The following is a 16,856-nucleotide window of genomic DNA, read 5'->3' as shown; positions in this document are numbered from 1 at the left end:
TTTACTATGAGTTTGTGTGTTTTTCTGTGATTTCAGGTAATTTCTGACTGAAATTGAGGGACTTGAGCAAAACTCTGAAAAAGGCTGACAAAAGGACTGCTGCACTCGAAATGGATTTTCTGGAGCTACAGAACTCCAAATGGCGTGCTCTCAACAGCGTTGGAAATTAGACATCCAGAGCTTTCCAGCAATATATAATAGTCCATACTTAAATCGAGAATTGACGATGTAAAGTGGCGCTCAACGCCAAGTATATGCTGCTGTCTGGAGTTAAACGCCAGAAACACGTCACCACCCGGAGTTGAACGCCAGAAACACGCTATAACTCGGCGTTCAACTCCAAAGGAAGCCTCAGCTCGTGGATAGATCAAGCTCATCCCAAACACATACCAAGTGGGCCCCAGAAGTGGATTTATGCATCAATTACTTACTCATGTAAACCCTAGTAGCTAGTTTAGTATACATAAGACTTTTTACTAGTATATTAGGAATCTTATCTGGTCTTTGACGATATCTTGGAACATCTTTGGATGCCTAGTCCTTAGACCATGGGGGCTGGCCATTCGGCCATGCCTGAACCTTTTACTTATGTATTTTCAACGGTGGAGTTTCTACACACCATAGATTAAGGGTGTGGAGCTCTGCTGTACCTCAAGTTTCAATACAATTACTATTATTTTCTATTCAATTCTCTTTTATTCCTATTGCAAGATATACGTTGCACAACAACTTGATGAATGTGATGATCCGTGACACTCATCATCATTCTCACCTATGAACGCGCGTGACTGACAACCACTTCCGTTCTACCTTAGGCCGGGCGCATATCTCTTAGATTCCCCAACAGAATCTTCGTGGTATAAGCTAGATAGATGGCGGCATTCATGGGAATCCGGAAAGTCTAACCTTGTCTGTGGTATTCCGAGTAGGATTCCGGGAATCCGGAAAGTCTAACCTTGTCTGTGGTATTCTGAGTAGGATTTCGGGATTGAATGACTGTGACGAGCTTCAAACTCCTGAAGGCTGGGCGTTAGTGACAGACGCAAAAGAATCAAGGAATTCTATTCCAACCTGATTGAGAACCGACAAATGATTAGCCGTGCTGTGACAGAGCATAGGACCATTTTCACTGAGAGGATGGGATGTAGCCATTGACAACGGTGATGCCCTACATACAGCTTGCCATGGAAAGGAGTAAGAAGAAATTAGATGAATATAATAAGAAAGTAGAGATTCAAGAGGAGCACAGCATCTCCATACGCCTATCTGAAATTCCCACTATTGATTCACATAAGTATTTCTATCTTATTTTATTTTCTGATTATTATTAATTTTCGAACCTATCATAAATCAATTTAATCTGCCTAACTGAGATTTACAAGGTGATCATAGCTTGCTTCATACCAACAATCTTTGTGGGATCGACCCTTACTCACGTAAGGTATTACTTGGATGACCCAGTACACTTGCTGGTTAAGTTGAACGGAGTTGTGATCACATATGCCAAAGAGCCATTAAATAAATCTCATGCAAATACAAAGAGGGCAAATCACAATTTCGTCCACCAGAAATCCCATCCTAGTTATCCTTATTAGGTGTGATGAGTATTGTTCGTTGCTCCCACTTAGTTAACCCTTACTAAATAAAGGAATGTCAAGTGGACCAATTAATTTGATTCCTCAAGTCCTAGTCAACTCCTAAGGAAAGACTAGCTTTAGAGGGATCCAAATCAACCAGCAAACTTCAAATATTAATCAAATGCTGAGTTTGATAACTCAAGTGTTACCAATTACTCAACCAAAGCCAAAAGGAAAAAATCCAAATTATTTATATAATAAATAAAAGAAAGCAGTCATAAGTCTGAAATACCTCAAATTTATATTAAATAAGAAAATCAATCTAAACAGAAAGAGTTCATAAACCAAATTGAGAAAATAAATAAAAGGAACATTGAACCTGAAAATTGAAGAAGATGAAATCCTAATTCCTTTAAGAGGAATCCTAATCCTAAATCCTAAGAGAGAGGAGAGGGCCTCTCTCTCTCTAAACTACATCTAAAACCTAAAATTATTAATTATGAATGTATGTTGTATGAAGTATGCAGTATATGATGAATGAATGGATTCCCCCACTTTATAGCCTCTAATCTATGCTTTTTGGGCCAAAAACTGGGTCAGAAACAGCCCAGAAATCGTCCCCAGCATTTTCTGGTACGTATAGGTCGCGAGAAAGTGACGCGGAGGCGTCGTCCATGCGTTTGCATTGAAATTCACAGATGCGACTCGGGCGCGTCATCCACGCGTTCGCGTTGCCTAACTTCGGAGCAGCTATAAAAAATTATATATCGTTGCAAAGCCCCAGATGTTAGCTTTCCAACGCAACTAGAACCGTGTCATTTGGATCTCTGTAGCTCAAGTTATGATCAATTTAGTACCAAGAGGTCAGGCTGGACAGCTTTAGCAATTCCTTTAGTTCCTTGTATTCCTTCTAGTTTTGCATGCTTCCTTTCCATCCTCTAAGACATTCCTGCCCTGTAATCTCTGAAATCACTTAACACACATATCAAGGCATCTAATGGTAATATGAGAGGATTAATAATTAGCAATCTAAGGCCAAAGAAGCATGTTTTCAATCATAGCACAAATTCTGGGAATGAATTGTAAAACCATGCAAATCATATGAATAAGTGGGCAAGGACTTGATAAAAACCACTCAATTGAGCACAAGATAAACCATGAAATAGGGGTTTATCACAGGGCCTGGGATGTTGTATGTATATAGATGTATATAGTTATTATCTATCTATATCTAGGGGTGTTCTAACTAAAGATCTTTACTCTAATAAAGGTTGGATAACTGAATGTTGTTGACTGCTTGAGATGTATATAATTGTAGTTGTTTATAACTGTTGTATCTCTTATCATTTGTGAATTGATTATGAATGACTCTATTTATTAATACAAATGTTTTCAAAAAAAAAGTACCTCGCAAAATAACTACGCTTTTAACAACGAATCAGGCTCATATAACTAAATAATAGATAATAATTAGGAAGGCAATTTAGTGATACTCAGTTTCTGGTATGATCTAGACATACTGAAAATTGGGTCGTTATATTAGCCAAATCTGTGAGTCCGTAATAGAAGATGTCTAACTTTACCCATTCTAAAAATATTTCAGTAGCGCATTTCCTTAGCATCATCTTGTATATCACCTAGGTATCATAAAGGGATTCAAGATCTCCTTATTTCAAACCTTGGATGTCCAGTCTCAATTGGGTCAGCTTCTCTGGAGGAAAGTATTGATTCCAAAACTTGTCCACTAGTTGATTCCATGTTTTCAAGCTAGACTTGTGTAGCTTATCTAACCACCTCTTTGCCTGGTTTTTAACAGCAAAGAAAAAAAGTATCAATCTGTAGATATCCTAGTCTACTCCCTTAGTGTATAATGTGTCAGCTAATTGCAAGAATTCTGCAAGGAATTCTGTGGCCTGTTTTTGTGGAAGTTTATGAAATTGGTAGTTTTGCTGCACTAGAATGATTAACTGTGGGTTGAGCTTAAAGTTAGCTACTCCAATAGGAGGTATGTTAATGCTGCTTCCATAGAAATCTGGAGTGGGGGCTGTATAAGACTCCAAAATTCTTCTGAATTGTTCATTTCCATTAAGGTTCATGTTGAACTCTTCCTATTCTTGTACACTCAGTCAGGAAACAAGGAAGTGGGAAGGTGTGTGTCTCTATATCAGAGTATAGAGCACTTCCAGTAAGATGTCTTAGGAAGACAAGAAGAATGGAGGTAAAGGGAGAGAGATGGAATTTTTTTCGAAAATTAAATAAATAAATAAAATAAAAATAGAAAAGTAATACGAAAATAAAAGAGATTATTAAAAAATTTCAAAAATTAGAAGAGAGAGGAATTAGTTAGTAAGTTTTGGAAAAGAAGAGAGAGAACAAGTAACTAATTAAGAAAGATTTGAAAATAAGATAAGATAGAAGATTAGAAAAGATTTAATTTTAAAAATATTTGAAAAAGTCAACAAGATAACATAAGAATTGAAAAGATTTGAAAAAGATTTAATTTTAAAATTTAGAAGAAGATAAGATAGAAAAGATTTTAAATTAAAGATAAAGAATTGAAAAAGAAAAGATAAGTTTTAAATTAAAAAGATTTGAAATCAAAATCAAAAAGTTATTTTCTAATTTAAAAAGTTTTGAAATTTAAATTTTAAAAGAAAGATAATATATAAGAAAGAATCTAATTTTAAAAGAAAAGATTTGATAGGATATAAAAAGACAAGAATTGAAATTTGATTTTTGAAATTAAGATAAGATAAGACAATGATTTTGAAATTAAAATTTGAAATTTTGCTTGAAATTTTCGAAAATAATTTTTAAATAGAGATAGAAAATATATTTTTTATTTTTTGAATTAATAAAGAAAGAGAAAAACAACCAAAAGATACCTAACTTAAAATTTTTAGATCTAAGATACAAAATTTTCGAAAATTGAAAGGAAAAATACCAAAAGGCATTAAACTTAAAACTTTTTAGATCAAAAAAAGAAAAGAAGCAAGAACAACTTGAATACCAAGAAAGAACACTCAAGAACAATTCGAAAATTTTAAAGAAAATAAAGAACACACAATGGGCACCAAACTTAAAACTTTTGAAGATCAAGGACACTATTTTCGAAAATTTTAAAATAAAAACACTAAAAGACACCAAAATTAAAAAATTTTTGAAATTAAAAACACAATTTTCGAAATTTTGACAAAGAAAAACACTAGAGGACACCAAACTTAAAGTTTTTAGGATCAAGGATTCAAATTTTACAAAAATTACCAAGAAAACACAAAAAGACACCAAACTTAAAATTTTTTAAATCAAACAAGGAAGATAACCAAGAATAATTCGAATATGAAGAAAGAAAAACCAACAACTGGTCAAAAGAAATGAAAGCCAAAGTGACCAAAGGACACCAAACTGAAAGATTGACACAAGACTCAAACAAAAGACAAAGATTTCTAAAGAAAAGAAAAGATTTTGAAAAAGAAAACAAGAAATAGATAAGGCTCAAAAGTAAGAAAATCAAAAGAAAATACGTAGCCAAAAAAAGAAAAGGTTTTGAAAATTTTTAGAAGAAAGACTCAAGAAATTCAAAAATTCACAAGCACAAAAAGAAAAGACTCAAACCAAAAACAAAGATTAAACAAAGAAAACAAAAGTTTTTTAAAACAATTTTGAAAAGAAAACAAAAGACTCAGACAAAATAAAACTAAACCTGTAAATAAAAGCAAATTTACCTAATCTAAACAACAAAATAATCCGTTAGTTGTCCAAACTCGAACAATCCCTGACAACATCACCAAAAACTTGGTGCATGAATCCCCACACTTCGTACAACTGTACCAGCAAGTGCACTGGGTCATCCAAGTAATACCTGAGCAAGTCAGGATCGATCCCACGAGGATTGTGGTTTGAAGCAAGCTATGGTTATCTTGCAGATCTTAGTCAGATGAGTAGGAGATGTTGGTATGTTGTTTAATTGCATAAAAGGAATAATGAGATCTAAACTAGGTTGTCCTGTTTACAATGATAAGAAGATGGTTAAGGCTTGGAGATGCTTTGTCCTTCTACATTAACTCTGGTCTTACTGTCTCCTTCAATACTGTATGATTTCTTCTATGGTAGGCTGTATGTGATTGTCGCCGATTGAGAGGTCGCCAATGCTCCTCCAGATCTGAACCCCAAGGTTAGTGTGGATCCATTCTAATTGAGGGTGAAGCTCCTGCAGTCGATTCTCCTTAATGATCCTACTCAAAATGCCACAGACAAGGTCGGATCTTCCAGATCAGAGAATGTTGCACCATTGGGTTCTAGCCTCTACCACAGAGACCCTAATCTCCCCATACCTTGGCTGAACTGATGTCTCGATAAGACCCCAATGAAGACTTGGATTAGCCATCTAAGAGATGTATAATCAAGCTAGTGGTTCAATGCTTTCCAATTACATATTCACACGAACCCAAGAAGAACATGGGTGGTTGTCAGGCATGCACTCTTAGAATGAAGAACGAAGATGATTGTCACGGATCATCTCATTCATCAAGTTGAAGAATGAAAATACATCTTAGAATTGAATCAAACACAGATTAAAAAGAGATAATAATACTTTTATTGATCCATAAAACTCAGCAGGGCTCCTCCCCTCAACCTAGGAGATTTAGAAACTCATACAGATAGAGAATACAATGTGAAAAAATGAAAATATGGCAGATCTCCCCTTGAAGATCGTGTAAAAGTTCTTTAAATACTAAGCTAATGACTAAGGATTACATAAGAAAGGGTAAAATAGTCTTTTAGTGCTAAAATTCACTTCTGGGGCCCACTTGGTGACTGTTTGGGATGAGTTTTGATGAGATTCACATGCTAGAAGGCCTCTAGGGTATTGAACGCTGGTTAGGGGGTCCTCTTTGAGCGTTTGGACGCTGGTCTTCTCCTTTGGGCGCTAGACGCCTGGACTGCGGCAGGAGGCTGGCATTGGATGCCAGGTTTGGGCCTTTAATTCTAAAGCAAATTATGGACTATTATCCATTGCTAGAAAGCTTTGGAAGTGAGCTTTCCATAGCTGTTGAGAACGCTCCATTTGGACATCTGTATCTCCAGAAAAGCTCTTTTGAGTGCAAGGAGGTCAGATTCGAATAGTATCTGCAGTGCTTTCTCTGTCTCTGAATTAGACTTTTGCTCCATCTCCTCAATTTCAGCCAGAAAATACCTAAAATTGCATAAAAACACATAAACTCAAAGTAGAAACTAAAAATGTGAATTTTACACCTATGAAAATATAATAAAACTTAAACAAAACATGCTAAAAACTATATGAAAATGTTGCCAAAAAGCGTATAAAATATCCGCTCGTCAGCCGTCTTATGCTTTGTCACTAAAAGGTTTTAGCAGCAATTATAACATTTGCCGGTAAAGACCTTTTTAATATAACTTTTAGCGACCATTTTCTCGGCAATTCATATGGCCACCAAAAGTAATTCTGTAATTGCAATGTTATTCACTTTTAGTGGCCATTACTATTGGCGCCAAAACCCATTTTACCGGCAATTTATATGGCCCCTGAAAATATTTCTAAAATTATAATGTTATTTACTTTTAGTTGCCATTGTTATTGTCGCTAAAATCTTAAGACTTTTTTTAGTTATATTATACTCATTTTCTTAGAAGTAAAGAATTATCTTTTTTTTAGAATCTCAATAATTTTTTCCAACAATTATTATTATTATACATAATATAAATATACTGAAATTAATCATTATAAAATAAGATATTTCATTAAACTTAAAATATTGATACACAAATTTCTCTTGAAAAGTAATAAATCATGTTACAAATCTAAATAACAAAAAATGCTACAAGCCTATAACTATGAATATCATATACATGCCACAGCTGAAATCAAACACGCAAATAGAAGACCTTACGCCTAAGAAGTCATAACTCAAGATAGATTATTTCCAAAGTAACACCACATTTACAAAGCACATTGACATAAAATTGATTAGAAGGTAAGCACAGAATTCTTCAATTTCTTTTTAGCTAGTACTTAGGATCTAAACTTTTCCAAAGCCAATCCAAGCTGCAACACCTAACAATGCTGGATTTGAACAATAGAAGATTTGACTTTTCATTAAATAAACATTGTACTTTTTCACAAATTAAGAGATCAATGTAAGCTTCCTTATCTGCTCCATGATTTACGGCCCGGTTTGCCGCCTCTACTTTAAATCTAGAAGTTCTTGGGCATAGCGTGCAGCAATCTTTGCAAACGGGAAATCTGGATTCAGTGTACCTATGCCTGACACAAACTTCCAAAGTAAACTAACTAATAAAAAAAAATTAAACTATCATTCATTGAGAGATGTATGATTATAAAAGAAAGGAAAAAAAAAACATTCAAGTGTTGAAAAGACCCTGATAACAAAGGTGAAGGTAGATGGAAAATGGAATGGCTGATCTTGTGCTATAGCAAATAGATCCTACCACAGAAATATAATTTTGTTTTTGAATAACCGAGTAAGAACAATTATTTTTGCATCAACAAAACAATCAGCTAAAGGAATAATACAATATTGAGATACAAACCTCACCACAGTGCTGGTTAAGCAGAATGTTCAAGAAAAACTGGACATGCAAGCTAAATGCAATTATGTGAACCATAACGTACACCTCAATTGCTTGTAAAACTAAATAATCAACTTAAGGTTCTTACTGATGATAAGTCCCTGTAGGTTGAAGTGCTCCTAGGTCTTTGAGGCTTTGCATTACCTGCATCACATATATGTCAGATTTTTTTTTCTTGGTGAAGAAAGAGCATCACCAAACAACAAGTCAAGAGTTCAAGACCTTTTTGGCGTCTTTTTCGTAAACTGCATTCTAATGTTTACTTTGATATCCATTTAGAATGATGATGATGATGATGATGACGACGATATACACATTTGATCCTACATGGCTACACTATTACTTAAAATAACAGGCGATAGTTTTTGTTATATAGGCACCACTAATATGTGTATGTAAATGAAGCTTATGATAAATTGATCTTATACCATTAGATATATTGTGCAAATGAAGCTTTTCTTGGACAAAATTTTCCCTTGCTACCATTTTTCAATTATAAAAAGGGAAAACAAAATTAGAAGATAAAATGAACTTCAGCATATGGCGTTATTTGACAAACGCCTACGTAGAAAAGGAAAAGACCTTCAATATATAATAAGCTTAGTATATACAATTTTGCTAGACTAAGCTAGTAAAAGAATTCACATTATTACTTTATTACTCTAGAACCTTAAGCAACATATTAATCTGATAGTGAGAGCTTACTCTTTAGATCATAATTCTATCATACGACCATTCTGGAACTGTCTTATATTTTTTATTTGAGTTTTAAAATGCAGCATGGTAAGCACCAACTAGAAGAAAGGATTTGAATGCTTGGACATTATTATTTTTTAGGTAGGGATAATTAGGCTCGTCCGGTACGCCTTCCGACTTTGAGTGCCAATTCGGTATCAATCTTGAGGGAGATGCCAAGTGCCTTCACAGAATGAGTCAGCGAACCGCTGCAAAGCATGGCACAAAGATTTTCATCAGTGCACATATATGCAGAATCCGTTATGTGGAATCATCAAGGGATCACTAGGATCCTCTTGTTTGCAACCATTTATCCAAGGCAGAGAACAAAATAATCAGAAAACCCAAAGAACCAACTTGCCCGACACCTTGACTTCCACATGTTCTCCAGCAACTTAGATATTTCAAGCTGCTTCATCACCGCAGCATGTAGCACCTGCAGTAAAACCAGGATTATAAACCACGGTCAATCGCGATAAACAAAAGTTCTAGATGGCAGGCAAAGTATACTCTCTTGGTCTTCTCAAGGTCAAAGCTAAACCATATTGTGAATGGAGAACAAGCAAACAAAATAGTCCTTACAATAAAATAAAAATCTCATATTTCACTAAAACAACACCATTGAGTTGCTCTAACTTAATTTTAATTAAAAGACTAAAAGTTTAAAAATTGGCCAGCTCTTCTTCTATTGAAGGTTTGATAAATTGTGTTAATCTAACTAAGGGACAGATTCACAGTGGCAATCCCTGGGTTGCAATTTCTTCACCAATAGAAATCATAGCAGCCTTAGCAGCAGCCAACGAAGGGTACATATAGGATGATCCCAATGATAAGCAACAATAATAATAATTGCCGTTATTGATAGAGAAAAAGTAGAATTAGAAATAGAAAGAGAATATTAATTTAGTGGCCATAGCAATAATTGTCATTATAAAATATAGTAACAATGACAAATTTATAATTGCCACTAAAATATAATTTAAATAAAATTAATAGTAACCTTTGTGTTATGGCCACTAAAAATTTGTTGATAAAACTAATTTTTTTTGTAGTATACTCTTAGCAATGCGGGTACCCTCATAATCATTTCATTTTTTTAAACAAAAAAATATACATATATAATATGTCTCATTTTAAATTTTTAAATGACATCACTATAAATAAATTAAGTGTAATTATTAAAAGTTCCAAATCCATTTTATCTTTCTATCATTTTTACTATTAGTTAACCTAATCAAATTTAATCTTCTTTCATTCTTAAATCCTGTTACTCATTTATTCTCTTAAACCCTCTTCTTAATTTCATATTTTCAATATTCTTTTTCTATTCCTTGTCTAGTGGTCATCTTCTCTTCATCAAAAGGTAAATTTTAAATTTTCTATTTTGTTTTATATAGCTCTCTATAACTCTATGTATTTTTCAATTTTATTGTTTCTCTTTTTTATATTTTCAATTGCAAATTTTAATTCAAATAATTATAATTTAGGTATTAATCTATTTTTTTTAATTCTCTTCATGAGTTTATATATTTTATTTTATTCTCAATTTAGTGACAAAAAAGTTAGTTGAGACAAAAAAGCATATTGTTTATCCATTGGCGTTTCTTCTGTTGAAATTAGCTTTGATTCTACTTGTGGCAACGACATCAGTTAAGAGAATTTTCTGCTATGAATATCATAAAAAGTCGACTTTGTAATCGAATGAGATATGAGTGGTTGAATGAATTGTTAGTTACATATATAGAAAAAAAGACATTCAATCAGGTTGATAATGAAACAATTATTCAACATTTTTAAAATATGAAAATAAGAAGAGAAGTACCTTCAAAAATTTGAAGAGAAGAAAGTTAGCGACTAATGTAATTTTTAGTTTTTTTTTGTATTCGAATAATTAATATGCACTTTTATTTTTTAAAATTTAAATTAATATATCTTTTGATAATAATGTGTATTATTTTTTTCCCAACATAAATTTTTTGGGTCCGTCACTGTATATATATAACTTTATTAATTTATTGATTATCTAATAAGTATATGTCTTAATCTTAAACGATCAAAGAGCAGAGTTTCATTAAAAAGAAGGGGACAATCGGGCAAGCTTTAATTTCTTTCTATATAAATTATACATAATTTTAGATTAATCTCTTAAAGTTTTTATTTTAATTTTCTTTTCATTGTGAAATAAATTTTGATCCTCAAATTTAATTTTAACTTGTATACGTTATTAGTTTGGTAATTTGATTAATTTTAAGAAAATGGTGTAATATCATTGTTTATTGATATATAATGTTTAAAATTATATTTTTAAAATATTAAAATAATAAAAAAATTATTGTTTGCAAATTTGCTTTTTCAAAATTAGAAAAACAAAGATAGTTTGCTATGAAGAATTCACTTACCTCCCAACAAATTATAAAAAAAACTTACTTAAATTTCAATTTAGTTTCGTCACCGCCAATAAATTATAGCTCAAATAATATAGTCTCTTTGTATTTATTTAGAAATCGCATTCGAGTCTTTCGTCCCCTAATTTAATCGCTATGCATACTAGCTGACAGGCATATAGCAATTGCAACAAGAAATACTGAAATAGTCAAGCACATCATAATATAACCGTGGTTGCTTCACTACTGTTTGACGTTGCCCAAAAAAAAAAATTAATTAGTGATAGATAGAACAATCTGATGAAGACGTTCCTAGGTTCTGTGCTCCGTAACCTAGCTAAATTAAGACCAACTCCAAATATTATATACTACTCTTATTAATTAAACAAGCCAGGTCAAATAAAAAGGCGCTTTAATTTCATACCAAACTACTGATCAATACTCTTGACTGTTTCGTTGTCTTGGTTCTTCAATTCCAGTTTAATTTGAATATTCAACCTCTACTATTCCAAAACGCAGCCACATACACAGTTAGGAACAATCGTCTCTTTCTGTCTATATATATGAGTTGCGCGCTAAAACACAATCCGACCACATCCTGACAAAATTCCCATTCCACAGCCAATAGTTTCGTTTTTAACACTAAATTCATTCAAATCAAATTAAAGAAAGATACATGTAGACAATGCCAAACGATAGGAGAAGCACGGAGCCAGAAATGAGATGCCCTCATCGACATTCTCCCCGTAACCTCTTCTTTTCACTTTTCGTTTCTACTTCTTTCATTTGATTTTGTAATCCATGAGTGGCTAATTCCCTTTTGATTGGGAAGAGCTCTATTATAATTTGATGGATTAAATGTGATTTACTCTTTATCTTTTATTCATCTTTTATTTGTTTCTTTAGAAAGAATCTTCGTTCTTCATTTTAAGGATTCAAATATCTTTGAATAAAATTTGGATCTAACTTAAATTTTATGAGAACTTGGAAAAAGGATTGTATCAATTGAGCTCAAAGATCTTTCTTCCATTTCTTGTGAATTTGAATTTGAGATTGATATCTGACATTTAATCAACCCACATCTAAATTCATGAAATTGCGTGACACTAAATTAGAGAACAAGTTTCATCTCTTCTCACCAGCAACTAGATTAAGGAATTAGCAATTGATCAAGTCAAGAGAGATTGAATTATCAAAGAATTGAAATTCAATCAATTATAATTTACTAAGAGATCAATAATTGCATGATTGAACTTAAGATGAAAACTGTTTGATCCAGAGAATTCCATATCTCTGTACCCAATGATTCATCCCTTATTCTCTTATTCCCTTTCTTTATTAATTACTTTCAATTAATGTTCATTTAGGTTGCTTCATTTTCTTTCTTGTATTTTACTATTCTTGCACTTTACTTTTTAATCATTTCCATTCTTGCAATTTACATCCTTGTAATTTAAGTTTTTAGTAATTTATATTCTCGTTCTTTACTTTCTAGTCATTTTATTGCTTTCAAGTTCTTATTTCTCAAGTTATTTAAATTTCATGCTTCTATTATCAACTGTTCATCATCAAATTATGAATTATTTGACTAGAATACTCAATCAATCATTGCTTGTTTAATTCCTTAATTTTCGTGGGAACAATAACCCACTTACTGTGGTATTACTTGATACGATCTGGTGCACTTGCTGATAGTTATGCAAAAATTCTGTATCACCCGAGTTAGTTCACTTGAAAGAAAATTTGACGTTTCAAATAGCTTCAGTCAGAATTGATGATATCAATGTCAAGGACCGCGGAAAAAGGAAGTTTCATTGGTGAAATTTGCTTGGAGTCGAGCCGGAGTGGAAGAGCAAACATGGGAGCTTGAGTCCGACATGAGAATAAATTTTGAGGATAAAATTTTTAATTAGGTGGGTAGGATGTAAAACTCAGTTAAATAATGAATAATTAACTAATAAATTAATTATGAGTAAAAGGTTTAAGAATTTAAAATTTTATAATTCGAGAAAATAAAAATATTTAGAATATAAATTAAAACACTAATTTTAAAGGTTTTGGCCCAAAATTGTGCCAATGGGCTAAAACGGTTGAAGAGAAGGAGAAGAACATTTACCTTAGTGTGTGTGAGAGAGGGAATGGATAGAGACGAGAAGAGAAAGAACATTTGTCCTAAAGCACTATTTATTGTTTTACAAAAATCCTCATAACTTCCAAACTGTAGCTCTGATCGAAGATCTGTTTTTGACCACACGTCGCACTCATCATGCTCTTCGATTCTATGTAACCATTGTGGTAAGAAACTCAAAATTTTTGTCCTATTCTCTATTTCTCTTTTAGTTTTGCATTTTGGTTTGGGTATTGAAAAAAGTTCGATTTTTCAATGTTAGGGGAGGCTCAATCTTGAGTTCTAGCAGAGTTTTGACCAAAGGCTATGAGAAATAAGGTAAGAAAAACTTTTTTCATTGGTTGCCCAAATTTGAGATGAACTTGGTATGAATTTTGCTGAAATCTTGTGATTAGATAAAATAGAACTTATTTAGATTAATTTTGGGGTGAAGAAGAGCTAGCCCGGTAAATTTTGCTGCGAAATTAATTCGAGGATCATTTTAGTGTAAAGTTGGTGGAGCTTGAACTGGTGACATTGGGAATTAGCTGGAGAAAGGTTTTCGAGGTTGAGACTTCTATCAAAGAAGGTACGTGTCTTGATTTCGAATAAGCATTATGTAAATCTATGTGAAAACTTAGGTTAATTACCTTAGGATAGGATTAAATGTATTTGTGTATATTAATAATGGGTTATGTGTTAGTGTGATTTGGTGAATTAAATGGTTGATGTGAAAATGTGATTGTTTGAATGGAATAGAATATGAGATTGTGGCTTTGCTTGTTATGATAATAATTGATGCGACAATTGGGCTGGAGGCTGTGATGGGGTGAGGAGTCTCTCGTGTGGTAAGTGGAGTTAAGTGGTGGAGTGATTATGTTGCAATTGATGCAATAATGATGATTGATTGAGTTGATTGTGATATATTATTGCATGAGTATGTGTGTTGAAGGTTGGATTGAATTGATGAGGATTACCTGATTGAAAATCAATCTATTAGGTATTGAATGATTGTGGATAAATGAATGAGGGTTAGAATATTTGGAAATGATAATGGTATGGTCTTGGTTTGAGTTGAATTGAGATTTTGGTGAAATTGAGTAAAGGTTCAAAATTGATAAAAATAGACTTTTAACTAACTTCAGCACACCATAATTTAGTGCTCGAAGCATGGATTCATACAAAATTTATCTTAGTTCAAAGTTAGTTAAAAGATCTTGAAAATCATTTAAGAATGGAAGAAATTGAAATTTTATAGAGAAATATATTAATGAATAAAAACTGGTATAACACAACTAAATTTTGAGACTATGCAAAAAATCAGAATTTCTGGAATACGTGCCCACACACACTATGGTGCGTGCGCATAGCATAGAACAGGAAATAAGGCTCGAACATACACACGAGTGTGTGCATATGCACAACATGGGAATTTTACGAGTCATACGTACGCACGAGAGGATGCATACACACGAGACAGTAAGAACATTCTAATCTGTTTATGCACATAGCAATGTGCGTATGCACAAGTCTTGTTTTTGTGAATAAATTCTATTTTTGACTATTTGGCTTTCTCGGCAAGCTTGCAAACTTTTCTAACCCCTAATTAAGGTCCGACAACTTGTTTTTAGTTTTGGGAATGAGTGTGAACATGTAAATTGGGTTAAATTGATATTTAGGATGAGATTGTGGATTGAAGTTGATGAATATTGATAGAAGCTTGTGAGTGATAAATTTACTGAATATTAAATTGACATAAGACATGAACAATGAGATTGACAACGACTGAGTATGGCCTGATTGGCAGGATTAGCAAGGTCTGGGTGATATTCCACTTGTGTATTAATTAAATATTTGTTTATGGCGAGATTTGTGTGTTATCCCACTTGCGTAATGAATTGAATTGGAACTCCCTGGGTAGATACAAGGGTGTGGTTTGCCCTACTTGCTCCGAATTGAGGATTAGAAATCCTTGGGAAGATGGGTGTGGTTCGCCCCATTTGCTCCAGGTTGAGAATTGGAACTCCCTGGGTAGATGCATTGATTCGCCCCACTTGCCCCAGGTTGATATTTGAGATATTGTTGACCCTCCATTGTGAGTTATGGCTGGACACTCAGACCTTTCCAGATAATTCCTCTAATGGAAGTGAATACCTCTTGGAGATACGTGCACCGAGAGACTATTTAGGGTTTGCTACGAAACAAGTTGGGTTTAGCTGTATAATCGACAAATGAGCTCATTGGTCATAGGACAGACATGCATCATTTACATTTGTGTGTATTGATTGGGTGTGCATCTTGTATTTAGCTTGCCTTGTTAAATAATTGTATCTATATGCTATTTGATTTAATTGCTCTATTTGTTCTCTCTATTTGTGTATTTTTTGTATTGTTTTGTATGTGTTTGAATAACTGTGAGATTTCTTATGCTGGCGATGGTGATGCTAAGTGTTGTTCCTGATGTGATAATTGAAGGTTTGTGGAAAACTGAGTTTTGATACTGAATAACTGAAATCGAACCATTGCGATACTGAGAGAACTATTGACCTGTAGTGAAAGGACTAATGACGTGTATTGAGAGGAGTTAGAAATCTGAGATCATTAATTAGCTGAGTTTTAGCTCTGATTACCCTGTTTGGTTTAGAAGGGACCCTAGGCTTGAACTTTATGTTGATTGGAGTATAGCATTGCCTAACGGGTTCATATCTTTTTACATTATCTCTATTTGGAATTATTATCCTGCTAGGAACCTTTTGGTTCTCACCCGTTTTGTAAAATGTTTATTTTACAAATGCAGGATGTGATGCACCTCGAAAGCGAAGATTGTCTTTTGGGTTTCATTTTGCTTTAGATGTTGTTGTTTTCCACTTTTGTATACTGTAACTGTATATCTCTCTTAGAGGTTGATTATAGAGAAACAAACTGTATCTTTTGTATTTTTCTGTGCTATATATGTGTGTGTGTGTGTGTGTGTGTGTGTACCGACGCTTGTTTTTTTCAATGTGTACAAGTGTGATGCGACTTTTTTTCTGTTATTTTTTTCGCAGTGTGCGTGCGTGCGTGCGTGCGTGCGTGCGTGTGTGGGTGTGTGTACCGACGCTTGTTTTTTTCAATGTGTACAAGTGTGATGCAACTTTTTTTCTGTTATTTTTTTTCGCAGGCTCCTAGCTATATTTATATCCTTCAATTATATATGTATATATTTTCTTTTAAAGGTCATAATACCTTACCACCTCTAACTTACGACTATTGCATAAAGTTTTGTGGGGTAGAATGTTACATTTTACGCTTATCTTATCTTAGTCTACCTTATTATATCGTGGTGAATAGTGATTCTCAGAATACGCATTCTCATCATAGAATATCTGAGAATTAATTTTATGAAAAAACGGAATGTTATAAAAAAAAAATCCAAAACTAATCATTTGAAAAAGAAGTAGG

At 33.2% G+C, this 16,856-nt stretch overlaps 1 long non-coding RNA gene across 1 annotated transcript; it reads right to left on the bottom strand.

Moving 5' to 3' along the window:
* Positions 1–7,455: 7,455 nt before the first annotated feature.
* On the bottom strand, positions 7,456–9,682 carry LOC127739770 (uncharacterized). Its single transcript, XR_008000479.1, has 3 exons — positions 8,895–9,682; positions 8,278–8,333; positions 7,456–7,863 (listed from the first exon to the last, which is right to left on the bottom strand). It is a non-coding gene; the product is annotated as an uncharacterized LOC127739770 (long non-coding RNA).
* Between the last annotated feature and the right edge of the window lie 7,174 nt (positions 9,683–16,856).

This window comes from Arachis duranensis, chromosome 6 (assembly GCF_000817695.3).
Source record: "Arachis duranensis cultivar V14167 chromosome 6, aradu.V14167.gnm2.J7QH, whole genome shotgun sequence".
NCBI classification, from domain to species: Eukaryota; Viridiplantae; Streptophyta; class Magnoliopsida; order Fabales; family Fabaceae; genus Arachis; species Arachis duranensis.
The sequence above is the reverse complement of the archived record's forward strand: the minus strand, read 5'-3'. Positions and strand labels throughout refer to the sequence as shown.